The sequence below is a fragment of the Lactuca sativa genome, chromosome 4 (genome assembly GCF_002870075.4).
Source record: "Lactuca sativa cultivar Salinas chromosome 4, Lsat_Salinas_v11, whole genome shotgun sequence".
Classification (NCBI taxonomy): domain Eukaryota; kingdom Viridiplantae; phylum Streptophyta; class Magnoliopsida; order Asterales; family Asteraceae; genus Lactuca; species Lactuca sativa.
In genome coordinates, this window is record NC_056626.2 from 163283138 (window position 1) to 163300346 (window position 17209).

The following is a 17209-nucleotide window of genomic DNA, read 5'->3' on the forward strand; positions in this document are numbered from 1 at the left end:
CTATCTTGCAATACTAATAATAATTATCATGCTCCCACTAACATGATTATTATTAGCATGGCACTTATGCTCCCACTAGCTTTGACATGTACTTCAGAAATCAGCTGGAGTTCTAGAAATCAATACTTTATTGAATTTCTTACAAAAGTTCAGAATTTTGATACGAGATGCTTTGATAAAAACTTAATCAAAATCATACACCTTTCCTTAGATAGCACACATGTGTGTCTAAAAAGTTTCAGAACTATGAAAAGGGATGCCATAATCATAGTCTCAATTGTTTAGACCTTTTGCCATTTCTCACAAGTCCATGTTAGTGTGCCGGTTAACCACACACGCTCAACTAACGACTTTGAGAATGCATATATCACAACAGTTGTCTACTTAAAATCTACTTAGTGAAAGTGTTTCCTCACCATCATTTTCATGAATCGGAGAGAAACCTGATATGTGCATAATTAGTTAATTATTTAACGTATATTCTAAGTTATTTTTGATTAATTATGAGAATAATGTGGACAAAAGGTACTTAAAATGTTGAGAATTGTGTTTTCAGTCCAAAAGATATGTTTGGAAGCAAAAAGGAGAAAAGGAAAGCAAGTGAAGATAAAAGAGTGAAAGAAGGAGTCCTACTCGGCGAGTGGATCGACTCTACTCGGCGAGTACATAACGATGTGCCAGAAGATAAATACGACTGCTAATTCAAGACGGATAATTATTGACCTACTCGGCGAGTGGATCGACTCTACTCGGCGAGTACATAACGATGTGCCAGAAGATAAATACGACTGCTAATTCAAGACGGATAATTATTGACCTACTCGGCGAGTTGATTCTGTTACTCGCCGAGTACCCTCTGTTTGAGGATATCTATAAAAGACGAATCCTTATTCCATAGGAAGGCATTCCTGGCGAGTTTTGAAGGGAGAGCTACGACTAAAAGGTTCAGAAGGCGCTAAGGAACCCTAGGCTTCAAGAGTTGGAAGAATTCAAGCAATTAGGTTAATTCTACCACTTAGACTTAGGAATTAAACATGTTTGCTTTCATAAACTTTGTTTTTATGCTTGTTTCTACTGCAACTATGAGCTAAACTCGTTTTTGTTTCTGTTTGGGGAATACCAAAGAACTCCTATGGTTTAATTATTGATTCTTGTTTAATTGTCTATTGGTGATTTATTAAATTAAGTTTGTTAAAGAACCTTATGTATTAATCACTACTATTTTCTGTTAATTGGAAGGCAATTAGGTTGCATGAACATCACTTAATTGTTAACCTCATATGTCTATGTGAATGCTAAAACGTATGCTTGGAAGTAATGAGTATGAAACTACGATTAATAAGAAAATAGGAAGATTAATGTGTGAGCTTGTTTGAGAAACCATCAACAAGAGGTTAATTGAATTAATAACTTAATTGACCATTACAAATCTTATTTAATCCAAATAATTAATCTAGGGAATTAATCAGTTTAAACACTTGATCAATGCTTAAATTAGTTAATTGTCTAAGGGTTAGGAGTAATGAACATGAACCTAACTATTATCATTGGTAACCAATAGCAATTAATCCACCTTAACTTAAATAACCATAGGAGCGAATTGGTTGAACCTAAATAGAAACATCTTTATCAAATTTGGTGAATAGTTGTTGCTTTAGTTAATTAGTTAATTTAGTTTGTTTAAGTTTCTAGTCTTGCAAAACTAGAGAAAAACCCTTTACTTTTATTATTTGTTTTAGTTAAAATTAGCTATTAGTTTAATTGTCCGTTCCCTGAGTTCGATACCTTACTTATCAATCTATACCACTTAAAGACAGGTTCACTGCCTTTGTGTGCTCAATTTACTAATAAAAAGTAGGGATAAAACTAGTGGGTTTAACACACATCAAGTTTTTGGCGCCGTTGCCGGGGAACGGTTCTAAATAATTAAGCTAATTCCTAATTTTTTCGATCCTTTGTGTGAGTTTACTTGCATAAAGTTCATTTATTGCAATTTAGTATCCAGTAATTAGGTTTTAGTATCTGTTTTAGTTAAGTTAAAACTTAAAATTTTTTTTGAAATATCACTGATACTCGCCGAGTGCACTCGCACCTACTCGGCGAGTAGCAGTTTAACCAGCAATTTTTTTTTTACAATCTTTTTGTTCTTTTTACGTTTTTTTTTATTTGATTAATTTCAGGACTCTCATGACCAGAGGAGCAAACACACCACTGGTACCTCCGTTTGAAGATCCCGAATCCGAATTGAAAAGAAACAAAGGGAAGGACGTGGAGAGTTCAAGCACACCAAAGAAATCACCATTGTCCAACTTGAAGACTGTTTTTGGGAAAAAGAAGAGCAGTAAATCAGGAGCTTCTAGCGCTTCCTTGACAATTGAGGAGCCAATTCAAGAAGATATTGGATACGAGACCGAGGAAGAAGAGGAGGCAACGTACGAACAAGAAACCGAATCGGAGGAAGAGTTAGCATTCATTATGGCTAACATTGATGAAATTCCCATGGGGGAATGGAAGAAGAGGATGCGCGACGACCATGGCCCGGGACTTGTGCAACCCGCAATTCCCGCAACTGCTACCTTCGAACTAAAAGGTCATATCCTAGCTGCGCTTAAGGAAATACCTTTCTATGGGAAAGATCATGAAGATGCCTACAAACATTTGGATGAAGTAAATGATGTTGCTGATTATTTCAACATTCCAAATGTAACCCGCGAAACTCAACTACTTCGGATGCTTCCGGTAACCTTCAAGGGTGTTGCTAAAGACTGGCTCAAATCACTTCCCCCCGGGTCAGTCACTACTTGGGCCAAAATGAAGGAAGAATTTATAGATCACTTTTGCCCACCATCCAAAATAGCCAAACTCAAGAAGGCCATTGAAAACTTTGAACAACAAGCTGGAGAATCTTTATATGAAGCATGGGAGAGGTACAAAAGTCTGCTACGAAATTGCCCACACCATGATCTAAACAGCCAGCAAGAAGTTTCCATCTTTTATGATGGAGTCAATGTCACAACCCGGCAGTTGCTAGACTCACAAGGCCCACTTACAAAGAAGCCACCCCCGGTGATTAAAGAATTAATTGAAGAATTCTCTAAACACTCTAGAGAATACCACAACCCTAGGAATGATGTCACGAGGGGAGCCGCGTACGCTGCTACTGAAGATTTATCCGCGGTCATGGCCATGTTAAAAACTATGGATAGGAGAATGGACAAAATGGATCAAACTATCCATGCCATACGGGTGGGTTGTGAAAACTGCAATGGACCCCACCTCACTAGAGATTGCGATTTGGATGAGCACGGCAACAAAAAGGCACAAGTATGTTATTCGAGGGGTGACCGGTATGATGAAGACTGGCGCAAACAAAAGAAGGAGTGGTTTCCTTACGAAGAGTATAAGAAGGCCAAGGAGGAGAAGTACAGACAAAAAGGAAGAGGCTTTTACCAAAAGGAGGAGCCGGTGCAAGAGGGGAAGCCAAGCTTGGAAGATATGCTAACTAAATTTGTGGCCGCTTCCGAGAAAAGACATAATGACCATGATGCTGCTATCCAAGAAACAAGAACAATGCTCAGGAACCAGCAAGCATCCATCCACAACATAGAAACGCAGCTTGGGCAACTTGCTCAACAACTAAACCAAAGGTCACCGGGTGAGCTTCCTAGCAAAACCGAGAACAACCCACGAGGCGCGCAAGTAAATATTGTTACCACAAGAAGTGGGAAGATTATTACTCCCCTGGCCCCCATTCGAACAGAAGCGAACAAGGACTCACAGAAGGAAGGAACGGAAGTACAAGTCGAAAATCAACACTCACAATCTGAGAGTCCTACTCGCCGAGTAGGACCGATGGACTCGGCGAGTACCTCTGCTAAAACAAGTGATCAGCCACCCTTGAAACCATACCAGCCTCCAATGTCGTACCCAGCCCGAGCCAAGAAGGAGAAGCAGGAAGAGGAATATCAGAAGTTTCTTGATCATATTAAAACTCTTCTAATAAACATTCCTTTCATTGAAGCCGTCATGCAAATGCCCAAGTATGCAAAGTTCCTTAAGGAACTCCTCACTAACAGAAGAAAGATGGAGGAAGTGCAGAAGGTAGTGCTTAATGAGAATTGCTCCGCCGCAATGCTAAACAAATTACCAAAGCAGAAGGGTGATCCGGGGAGCTTAACTTTGCCTTGCCAATTTGGCAACTTGGCTGCAATTCATGCCTTAGCTGATTCTGGAGCAAGTGTGAACCTTATGCCATACTCGTTCTTTAAAAAGCTGGACCTCCCGGAGCCAAGGCCAATTCGAATGGCAATTCATTTGGCAAACAAGACGGTTACTTTTCCAAGAGGCATTTGTGAAGATTTGCTAGTAAAAGTAGACAAATTTGTCTTCCCGGCTGATTTCATCATTCTCGACATGGAGGCGGACCCGTAAGTGCCAATCATCCTTGGAAGGCCCTTCCTCAACACCGCTAGCGCTATCGTAGACATGAGAGATTCTAAGCTCACATTGCGAGTTGGGGACGATTCAGTGACATTCGGGGTAGACCAAGCCATGAAGTACTCAAGGAGTAGTGACGACACGGCTTTCTCAATCGACATGCTTGACGAAATATTGGAAGAAGACATAGCTAAAGATTCCGGCAAATTTGCAGCTTTGGATGAAGAATTTGATCCAGAAAAGGACTTACTAGAGATAGAAAGACTGTTGGAAGAAGCAGAGTATGAAGAAATAAAGAAGCAAGCTGAAAGAACTACTCGCCGAGTAGACCCGATCTACTCGCCGAGTACATCCGAAGAAAAGCCAGAAGTCGTGAATACAGCCACCAACTCGCCGAGTACCAAACCTGCACTCGGCGAGTCCGTCACTATGCAAAACAAATTGGAGCTAAAAACACTACCTGATCATCTGGAGTATGCCTTTCTGGAAGAAGGAAATCAGAAGCCTGTGATCATAGCCTCGGACCTATCCAAAACAGAAAAAGAGGAGCTTATACGCGTGTTGAAGAAAAGGAAAAGAGCCATCGCATGGAGTATCTCCGACATCAAAGGAATAAGTCCATCCTACTGCTCTCACAAAATCAATTTAGAAGAAGGAGCAAGGCCGGTGGTGCAACATCAAAGACGATTAAACCCGAACATGCAAGAAGTCGTCAAGAAGGAGGTGGTCAAGCTTTTGGATGCAGGAAAGGAGGAATGACGGTCATTACCAACGAAAAGAACGAGTTAATCCCAACACGAACGGTAACCGGTTGGCGAGTGTGCATCGATTATCGAAAGCTAAACGATGCCACTCGCAAAGACCATTTCCCCCTTCCTTTCATAGATCAAATGTTAGAGAGACTATCGGGTCATAGCTACTATTGCTTTTTAGATGGGTTTTTAGGGTATTTTCAAATACCCATAGACCCAATGGACCAAGAAAAGACCACCTTTACATGCCCCAGTGGAACTTTCGCCTATAGACGCATGCCATTTGGACTATGCAATGCTCCTGCGACATTTCAAAGGTGCATGACCGCCATATTCCATGATATGGTGGAAAAATTCATGGAGGTCTTTATGGATGACTTTTCTGTATTCGGATCTTCTTTCAATAATTGCCTAACAAATCTTGACTCAATGCTTGCTAGATGTGAGAAAACCGACTTGGTCCTAAATTGGGAAAAGTGTCACTTCATGGTCAAGGAGGGTATAGTTTTGGGACATAAAGTCTCTAAAAAGGGAATAGAGGTGGATCGGGCAAAGATAGACACCATTGCAAAATTACCCCCACCAACTAATGTGAAGGGCATTAGAAGTTTTTTGGGACACGCAGGTTTTTACCGGCGTTTTATAAAATATTTTTCCAAAATCACGAAACCTCTAACACAATTATTACTAAAAGATGCACCCTTTAATTTTACCAAAGAGTGTTTAGAGGCATTTGACTTTCTAAAGGAAAAATTAACTAATGCCCCGATCATTATAGCACCAAATTGGAACTTACCCTTCGAGATCATGTGTGATGCTAGTGACTATGCACTAGGAGCGGTCCTTGGACAAAGGGTTGATAAGCACTTTCAACCCATCTATTATGCAAGCAAGACCCTAAATCCCGCCCAAGAGAATTATACTACTACTGAAAAAGAACTGTTAGCCGTGGTTTACGCTTTTGACAAGTTTCGCCCTTACTTAGTTTTATCTAAAACCACTGTTTTTACTGACCACTCGGCTATCAAGTATTTGTTTTCCAAACAGGATGCCAAGCCAAGACTAATACGATGGGTGCTGCTTCTTCAAGAATTCGATATAGAGATACGAGACAAGAAAGGAATGGAGAACGTAGCGGCCGATCATTTATCTAGGCTCGAGAACCCGACATTGCAAGAAGAAAAGGATGGAGACGACTTTCCGGATGAATACATTATGGTGTCCGTGGGAGAGGAGCCATGGTTCGCAGACATAGCTAACTATTTAGCTACCAATTACATCCCGAAGGATTATAGTAGTCAGCAAAAGAAGAAATTATTTGCGGAGATCAAATATTACTTTTGGGACGATCCATACCTCTTTCGAAGCTGTGCGGATGGAATTATACGAAGATGTGTGTTCGGAAAGGAGAGTCGACGAATACTAGAACATTGCCATAGCGGGCTCACGGGAGGACATCACGGAGCACACTATACCGCAAGGAAGATCTTTGACATTGGATTCTATTGGCCTACAATCTTCAAAGATGCAGCCCAATATGTCAAAGAATGTGATGCTTGTCAAAGGGTGGGAAACATTTCATCTCGAAATGAGATGCCACAACATAGCATTCAAGTATGTGAGGTGTTCGACGTGTGGGGCATTGACTTCATGGGACCTTTTCCCACCTCCAAAGGAAACAAGTACATCCTAGTGGCGGTAGATTATGTTTCGAAATGGGCGGAGGCGCAGGCTTTACCTACAAATGACGGACGGGTAGTGGTACGATTCTTAAAAAAACTATTCTCCCGGTTTGGTGTTCCCAAGGCCCTAATTAGTGACCGTGGCACACACTTTGCCAATGATCAATTGGACAAGGTGCTCAAAAAATATGGGGTGACCCATAAGTTCTCCACATCATACCACCCACAAACGAGTGGACAAACGGAAGTGACCAATCGAGCTTTGAAGCGTATCTTAGAGAAGTCGGTGGGAAGCAACCGCAAGGAATGGTCGGATAAATTGGATGACACGCTATGGGCATTTCGTACCGCTTTCAAAACACCTATTGGTACTACACCATATAGGTTAGTTTATGGAAAGCAATGCCATTTACCGGTCGAAATCGAGCACAAGGCATATTGGGCGCTAAAAAGGTGCAACTTTGACATGGAAGAATTGAAGACCAACCGTCTAATGCAAATGAATGCCCTTGAAGAACTCCGAAATGAGGCTTATTCTAGTTCGTGGCTCTATAAAGAAAAAACCAAGAGATGGCATGACCAACGAATCAAAAGCAAAAACATCCATGAAGGCCAAAAAGTACTACTCTTCAACTCCCGATTAAAACTTTTCTCGGGCAAACTCAAATCAAGGTGGGATGGTCCCTTTTTGGTCAAGACGGTGTTTCCTCATGGGGCTATAGAATTGATCTCAAAAGATGGCACACCATTTAAAGTCAATGGCCATAGAGTGAAGAAATATGAAGAAGGAGTCCCCCGAAATGAAGGATTGGAGGAGCTGCTGCTGTGCGGAATCGCAAACACGTAGAAGGGGCGGAGTCTAGCTAATGACTCCATCAAAAGAAGCACTTCTCGGGAGGCAACCCGAGTTTCACGTTTGCATTTTCTTTCCTTTTCTTTATTTTTCATATTGTTTTGTTCATTCTTCTTCATTTATTCTACTTCTCTAAATGCTTGAGGACAAGCTCTACTGGAAGTGTGGGGTGGAAAGGCTAAACAAAGGAATTAATATAGTAAAATTGGCAAATTTACAAAAAAAAATTTCAACCTGAGACATATACTCGGCGAGTATATCGATTATACTCGGCGAGTAAATGTTCGCTTACAGCCAAATGTCCATAACACGCGTATCTACTCGGCGAGTAGATCCATTCTACTCGGCGAGTAGACGGTTTAAACTCAGTAAAGTAAAATCTGTAAAAATTACTATTATTCAACATTTCATCTCCACACTCGCCGAGCATCGTCCCTCAGCCGCCTCTCAAGGGTTCTTCAAGATCTATTCAATTTTCTTCCTCTTTCTCTTCTTTCAAGCAACAAGGTGACATCTTTACCCTTTAACTTTATGAAAGGTCCAATCTTTATCACATATCTCCCCATATTTGCTATGATTCCGGATTTGGGGAGTTTTTCCCAATTTTTAGGGCTTTGATTTACTCATGAATTAGAGGTTGTTTGGAGTAATTTCTTCAAGAAATATGGGTAGATAAGTAATTACAACAAAACCCTATGAACAAATTGGACTATTACACAGATTACACAGATCTGATCTCGATCTGTCAAAAAGTTCATACTACTCGGCGAGTATGTTCGTGTACTCGGCGAGTAGGCCCTAATCAGATCAAAAAAAAATTTCTTCTGCTTTAACTATGGGGTGTTGTTTATTGCTGCTTTTTTGGTATGTTTATGCAGATATCATGGCAAGGAGAGGACAGTCATCACGTGGAGGAGGCCATGGTGATATGCCATGGTTAGCCTTTCAACAAATTACCTCTAAATCCTCCAAAACTCGAGCCCTAAACAGGTTGGAAGCGCTGCGACAGAAAGAAATTCACTTGCCCACTGCAGTGGATTGGGGATGGATGGGTAATGTCGGCTTGGAAGAGGAACTTACTCCATATTTGGTAAAAGATTGTAACTTGGGTTATGCCAACATCACTTGTGATGGTTGGCTGCAATTATTTAAAATACAAGAGCCAGTATACGCGGAGTTGTGTTGGGAATTCTTTGCTACCATTTCATTCCGAGGTGGTAGTGAATATTACAATCCAAACACGATCTCGTTTTCTTTGGGAGGAGAGCTGCGACAATGCAGCATGGTTGAGTTCTCTTGGCGGTTAGGCATCTACGATCAAGATATGTCGATGACGGACTACTTTGAAGCCTTCTTGGAAAATACCTACAAAGAACTTCCCGAGGGGGTGGTGGCGTCGACATGGTGGAGTACAATTGCTAACCAGGTCTATATACCTTCCACTGCTCAAGAAGGGCATATTCGTTCTCCAATCCATCGACTCATTCACCGATTCGTTGCAAGCATGATCAACATGCGAAAGGATGGGGATAAAGTTCCCACCCTTGATATCTTTTATATGTGGAGTATCATCACCCCCGATGTTTTCTGCAACATCCCATATTGCATTGCTAAATTTCTGGCGGAGGGAGCGGTTAAGGAAAAAATCAACTCGAAGATCAATGGGGGTATGTTCATTACTCGGCTTGCGCGATCATTTGGAATCTTGGAATTACCGCAAGCTCAAATGCTGACGATTATCCACCCTCCTCCATTCAACACTGCACTTTATAGGAGGGCTCGGATAGTGGAAAATTTTGGTGATTCTTTTACTATTCCGAATGAGGACGAGCCGGCGGTCCCCGAGGAGCCGGGAAGGCGGGTTAGGCCGAGAAACGAGTGGGTACGAGAAGACCCACCGGTGATTCCGGTGGAGGATAACGAGGGATGGAATCAAGTGGAGTATCGACGATACTTGGATGATATAGGGCGAGGGGTTAATTACACCAATCAATCCTTCGACTATCTTTTCCAACAAATGCATATTGCCCCGCGACCGGGACCCGGCTATCCTTACATCATGAATTGGGATGAAAGGATGCAAAGAAAGGGTGGAGAAGGAGGTAGTGGAGCTGGAGGAGCAGGGATGGACGAGGAAGAATGAAGATTTTATTTGCTTTTGTTTTGTTTGATTATGATGTTTGTTTTAAGACAATTGTGGATATGTTGAACTTGGCTATGTGGTTTGAATATTAGTGTTACTTTTAGTTTTCTTTTCAGGTATTGAAGCTAGGAAGCATGCTATTTAGGAATGGTCAAGAGAGGAATGAGAGTCTTTATGAGTGCTTGTGGAGTCTTGTTCCTAGGATCGAGTCCGTACGAATCGAGAGTTTATTAAGGTGTTGCTGTTTAGGAAGTTTACTGGAGAGTGCATTTATATCAACACTAGAGTAAAGAGAAACAGCGGTTAAAAATTCTGGAAATACACACTATACTCGCCGAGTGCATTAATACTACTCGGCGAGTACATCTGCTTCTGCCCGAAATACGTTGCCAGTCAACTTATACTCGCCGAGTTTAATCGCCTACTCGCCGAGTATCCTGCTGTGAGAAGAATTTCTGATTTGTTCTGGATAGTTTTTCTGTGCCATTCATACATTCTTTATGAGTTACTACTGAAAATTGTGCAACAACCCTTTTTCCTTGGAGTTTTCGAGCTATCAACCACACGAGACGTATGACACCCGTGCCATGGATGAGCTGTTCCCATGGTTAAAGTCATTAGAAGAAGGAGTTGAAGAGGAGAGTGTCAGCCTAGCGACTGCTACCCCAGGGGAGTTTGTTCTAACTTTCTCTCTATTTGCATTTTTAGTTGTTATAATATGCAATGAGGGCATTGCATAAAATAAGTGTGGGGTAGGGGGTTAGTCACATCTTAGAACACTTAGAATCTTAATTTAGGCTAATTTTTAATGCTTAGGGCTTAGATTAGAAAATTTTGGTAAAAATTAGGATTCCATATTAGAATTATGTTAATAATTGCATGAGAACCCAAATGTTTAGTTGAGCCTATACACGTTCTAGTGCATCTGTGGCTTCCTTATTTCAGTGAAATCATGAGACAAAAACACGACCTTGCTCGGCCTGAGGAATGCAATATGTTTAGCAGCCTAAACCTGAAATGTATCCAGGAAAGTTTTTATCATTAGCCAATAAAGGTTGAGATTGAGCGCCCCTGCTTAAGCATGTAGGGATTTTAGAAGGAAAAATATATTGAGAAATACATGAAAAAAAAGAGAAGAAAAAAAAATTAAAAAAAAAAAAAAAGTTGTAAGAATTTTGGAGCAAATGAAGATCAAATATTCCAAGAAATCCAGAAAAGTTGAAGATACCAAAAATCAAACAACAAGGTGTTGAATTCAAAGAAATTAAAGATCTAATGTCAAAGAAGTGAAGAATTCCAAAGAGCTCCAATGTGGTATCATAAGTTGTAATTTTAGAATATGTATGCTTGGGTTGCTCAATTAAAAATACCTTGAGGGTAAAGAGATTTTCTGAGGATGGATTCGGAGGGTTGCATAAAATGAGCATAGTTCGGGGTGAGTGGGCGAATGTTTATGAGGATTGTGAGTATTTGAAGTATGGGAGTTGTTAGGAATTTTAGACACAAACGCATGCGTTGCGGTCTTGGCATAATGGCTGGGTTGGATTGGAGTTATTAATGTGATTTTAATATGTTTAAAATTCAGTTTTGCTTGGGGGCAAGCAAAAGTCAAGTGTGGGGTATTTTGATATGTGCATAATTAGTTAATCATTTAACGTATATTCTTAGTTATTTTTTATTAATTATGAGAATAATGTGGACAAAAGGTACTTAAAATGTTGAGAATTGTGTTTTCAGTCCAAAAGATATGTTTGGAAGCAAAAAGGAGAAAAGGAAAGCAAGTGAAGATAAAAGAGTGAAAGAAGGAGTCCTACTCGGCGAGTGGATCGACTCTACTCGGCAAGTACATAATGATGTGCCAGAAGATACATACGACTGCTAATTCAAGACGGATAATTATTGACCTACTCGGCGAGTTGATTCTGTTACTCGCCGAGTACCCTCTGTTTGAGGATATCTATAAAAGACGAATCCTTATTCCATAAGAAGGTATTCCTGGCGAGTTTTGAAGGGAGAGCTGCGACTAAAAGGTTCAGAAGGCGCTAAGGAACCCTAGGCTTCAAGAGTTGGAAGAATTCAAGCAATTAGGTTAATTCTACCACTTAGACTTAGGAATTAAACATGTTTGCTTTCATAAACTTTGTTTTTATGCTTGTTTCTACTGCAACTATGAGCTAAACTCATTTTTGTTTCTGTTTGGGGAATACCAAAGAACTCCTATGGTTTATTTATTGATTCTTGTTTAATTGTCTATTGGTGATTTATTAAATTAAGTTTGTTAAAGAACCTTATGTATTAATCACTACTATTTTCTGTTAATTGGAAGGCAATTAGGTTGCATGAACATCACTTAATTGTTAACCTCATATGTCTATGTGAATGCTAAAACGTATGCTTGGAAGTAATGAGTATGAAACTAAGATTAGTAAGAAAATAGGAAGATTAATGTGTGAGCTTGTTTGAGAAACCATCAACAAGAGGTTAATTGAATTAATAACTTAATTGACCATTACAAATCTTATTTAGTCCAAATAATTAATCTAGGGAATTAATCAGTTTAAACACTTGATCAATGCTTAAATTAGTTAATTGTCTAAGGGTTAGGAGTAATGAACATGAACCTAACTATTATCATTGGTAACCAATAGCAATTAATCCACCTTAACTTAAATAACCATAGGAGCGAATTGGTTGAACCTAAATAGAAACATCTTTATCAAATTTGGTGAATAGTTGTTGCTTTAGTTAATTAGTTAATTTAGTTTGTTTAAGTTTCTAGTCTTGCAAAACTAGAGAAAAACCCTTTACTTTTATTATTTGTTTTAGTTAAAATTAGCTATTAGTTTAAGTGTCCGTTCCCTGAGTTCGATACCTTACTTATCAATCTATACCACTTAAAGACAGGTTCACTGCCTTTGTGTGCTCAATTTACTAATAAAAAGTAGGGATAAAACTAGTGGGTTTAACACACATCAAAACCTTATGACACTTAAATTTTATGGTGTATGTGTTCCTATCCATGTGAATTTGTCACAACCATAATCACAAGACAAGGTTAGTGACAAATCCAAACTCCTATGGATTGAACTTGTGCAGTCTTAACTTCTTGCCGCCTGGCAGCTAAAGGGCATGCCATTGCTTCCAAGTTGTTATGCAACCAATTAAGAACTCTCAGAACTCATATGTAAAGCCAACTTTAACTGGAATGGGCACAGAAATAGAAATATGTCAACACGATAGGTTATAAACCTCACGTCGTGTGCTAGTGATACACTACAGGTTTTTACTCTTAATTAGATCTTGAAATTCTTTCTGGATCTTTAAGACTCCCACTGTCCCTTTGACATATAAGACTATCTTTCCAAATATTCAAGAGATAGTGCAGATTCTTTATCAAGATAAACACTTCACACAATTGGCCTTAGTTGGTCTTTGTTTTATCCAAAACATCACAACTTACCAACTTCAAATGTACAATAGTAGAAAACATCTTACTCTTACATTTAACAAGTGTTATAAGCCTTCTTTAAGATGTGTCACTCAAGCTACAATCTTGGAGTATGACTCTAAGACTTGTTTTGGAACGAAGTATGACTCGTCTTCTTGATTTAACCATTTCATCAATTCATGACTCCTCTTCTTACCCATAAGAATGCACTAAGATGTCCTTAAAAGACCAATTGTGATATGGTTCTTTAATCATTAAGATGATCACAAAACATGATACTAAAGTACTCTCCCATCTTTTTAGATTTGAGAAACTTTTATCTTTTTGCCTAATTCGATTCTTCTCATTCGTTCTGCCATACATCGAAACTTTTCCAATGTTTCAGAATTATACTTAAACTTGTAAGTATAACCATATTTACTAAAGTTTAGTAAATCATGACGAATAGTCTTATCAATCTTTTGTGGTGGACTTAACTAGTGCACAAGAATGTGTACTTGATCCCTTAGACTCACATATAAATGTGAACAAGGAATTAGTCTTAATTTTCCAAAGGTGAAAATTCTCATTCATCATACTATAAAACTTGTATGATTCCAAGTTTCTATCCAACTTAAAAGTTGGGTAATGAGAATCTTTCCTTATTTGGTAAATTTAGACACTACCATAAATGAAGAAATCAAATTCATATTTCCATTACTGCTATCAATGGAATCATATAAGCAACAATTTTTCACAAATGTCGTTCTAAGGATACTCAGAATAAATGGAATCAAAACTTTTCCTTTTATTTTAAAGCTTTGCGGAAACACTTATCCTTACAGTGCAAAAGCATATGAAAAACTTGTTGTTATCTATTCCTAAGCAATATATCATAACTCCTAAGCAACAACTCAAAATTCTGATCACCGAACCACGCGATCGAAATCCATCTTCGCGATCAGAATCAGCATATACATCCTTTAAGTTTCTTCACTTTTCTTTGATTCTTCAAACATCAACATGTGACCCAGTCACATCATGAAATAAGAATCTCAAAATATAAACTTAACAGAGTTAGATAGTAGAATTTACCTGAAGTAGAGTCAAACTTCTTGACTTGATCTACCTTATGATCTTTCAGGTAAATAGGCAGCTTTGCAATCAATGCCCCTTCCTTTTGGAAATACAACCATATGGACTCTTTGGTAATTGTACATAGGACTATCTCAGACTTAGCCTTTCATTTTACCATTTGGTCAACCGAGTTGCCTATGGTCAATCCCTTTCCTTTGGGAAGAGAAAGCTTTTATGGATATCAAGTGTCACCACTATCAATGTCCATGGAAGTTTGGGAAGTTAATCTTGTAATCAAATTTGCTTTACCGGTCCTCAAATCATTGTTGATTCAAAAGCACCAAGCAAATAGATAAGATCATTAAGGGTCATGTCATAGTCTGTTTCATAGTAGTCCCAAAGGAAACTCACTATGTGACTTAGAAAGTGATTCAACATCCAACTTTCTTAAGACTTTGACACCCAACTCTCCAGGCCTGTCAATATGTGACTTCATCTCCAAGATGCGATCACACATAGACCTTGCTTGCCAATAGGGCTTGAGTGACCTTGAACTTGTGGGTTATGGAGAATAATTGGAGGAGGTGGAGGAAATGAAGTTCCAAGAGATTTGGGAAGATCATAGATGTCTGAACTAGACATCTTTTGGGAGATATTCAAGATAGTTGATTTAAAGTCCTTAATATAACACCTAATATGAAATATTAAGGCTAAGACCCAACACAATATTTTTTATAACTTGGAAGAGGGATGTCGTAATCCAAGCTATAAAATATTTGAAGGTAGGCAAATGACGATTCACCAATTTCCACCATAAAAATAAAATAATTTAATTAGGTTTTACTTGGATTTGAAACTCCTAGATCTTTTGAGATTCATTGAACTGTTCAATGGCAAGTTTCAATCTCGATTGTGTCCTTTCATATTTTGTGACTGTGTGCCAAGGATCACAAAACAAGGTGTGAATAACCATGCAAATATACTTGGTACCCTTAATATTTACCCCTCAATCGATGTGACGGTTAACCACACGCGCTCCACCGATACTATGATAAACATTAAGTTACCCTTTGCCTACCTTGTTAAATCCAAGTTAGTGTGCCGGTTAGCCACACGTACTCCACTAACCGACTTAAGAAAAGTGCAAAGTGTAATTTCATGGGTTAGCACCAAATTCACATTTTCCTAAGTAACTAAGATTGAGAATTTATAAAAGTTTAGTTACTTAGTACTTATGATTCATAATTTTAATGAAGGGAGAATTCTAGTCCTTGTCCTACCCGTTCGGCTAACGACCCTCCACCAGTCAAGTAAGCGGCGGGTGAGAGTGGACACCCATTAAACTGTTATTTTATAGGCAGTAACCTTATACCCCCCTTATAGACCGGCTTTGTGAATGAGGCCTACTAACGGTAAGACTGACTTACTCTTATACATATATATATTATTAACTTATAATACTAAAAAGTATAAGGTTTGAATTTTAACTTTTAACATTGTAAGGGCTTAACTTGGAATTAAAGTATTTATAAGGGAAAACTTTACAAATTCCAAAACTTGAGGGCATGTTTTGAAACTATTCAAAACTATTCAATTCCATAACTTATGTGTTTAAAGTAGTTTTAATTCAAAAGACTCTTTGAAAGACCCTAACTTTCGTATTTATGAAAGACCCAAACTTTCATACTCGACAATATAGTTACTCCAAAACATGCTACTTGCATATTCATAAAAACAATATTTTACATTGATAAAGAGATTACAAACTACTGGATACAAACCGACTATTTTAAAGTGTTATATATTACATAACTTCCCAGGATTCTATAGTTTTATACATATGGGAGTGCAAAATACAATAGTTTCAAACTATTCATAAGCTTCTATCGATACAATAGTTTCAAACTATTCAAAAATCTTCTACCAGTATATAACTATACTGGATGTTTATCTCCTGCAATTTGTTAAACATCGAGAGGGTAAGCGGTGACGCTTAGTGAGTTCAATAATAGATACAACATAACGTTATGCCATATATATACTTTAATAGGGCAGAAGCAAAGAGAAACAAGGAACAACAAGGGCATATGTGAATCATGTGACAAACATTCCATATCAATCATTGATTTGATTTAAAGATATACAATCAATGAGACATAACAATTTCGATGCTTGATATACATCAATAAAGCTTTGGCCCAAACGGCACAGAAGATATACAACTTCGGATTAACATTTCGGTAGATTTCAGGCTTATACCCCTGTCTAACCTTCTGCCACTACCATAGAATATAATTCATTCTCTTACGGAGACATGTTCCACATGGCCAGAGGCTACATACCAGTACCAACGTGAATCTAAGTCCTTTCACTGATCACATGGTCAAAGGTATTTCTTTGCTATTAAAAATAGCAATTAAAAATAACCCGGAATAATAACACTGAAAAACACGTAGCACATATAACACATAACATACAATTATTTATATATATTAAACTCACCGTGAAATAACCGGGGGCTAAAATATTAATTTGGACAGTACTTCGGCTCTAAATATGACTTTCTTCGTTGAAAACCGGGAGTTTTCTTGAAAACCGGGCTCTGCGAAGGTAGAGCTTCGAAACCGAAAAGATAAATTTTCCGGGCTTCTCGGGAGTCTCGGGGCGTGTTTCAGGCTTTGGAATTAGTACCGGGGCTTCGGGGGAAGTCGGAATAGTAAAAATATAAGTTTAGGGGTGAAAAGGTGTGAAATTTCTAAAGCTAGCCGAGAGGGTTCGCACCCCTTATATAGGGCCGAGCTTCGGATCCGAAGCGAAGGGAAGAAGGCACGCGTCTGC

General features: G+C 38.8%; 1 non-coding gene across 1 annotated transcript; it reads right to left on the bottom strand.

Moving 5' to 3' along the window:
* Window positions 1-2859: 2859 nt before the first annotated feature.
* Window positions 2860-2966, bottom strand: LOC128133998 (small nucleolar RNA R71). The gene has a single exon (XR_008232323.1). It is a non-coding gene; the product is annotated as a small nucleolar RNA R71 (small nucleolar RNA).
* Between the last annotated feature and the right edge of the window lie 14243 nt (window positions 2967-17209).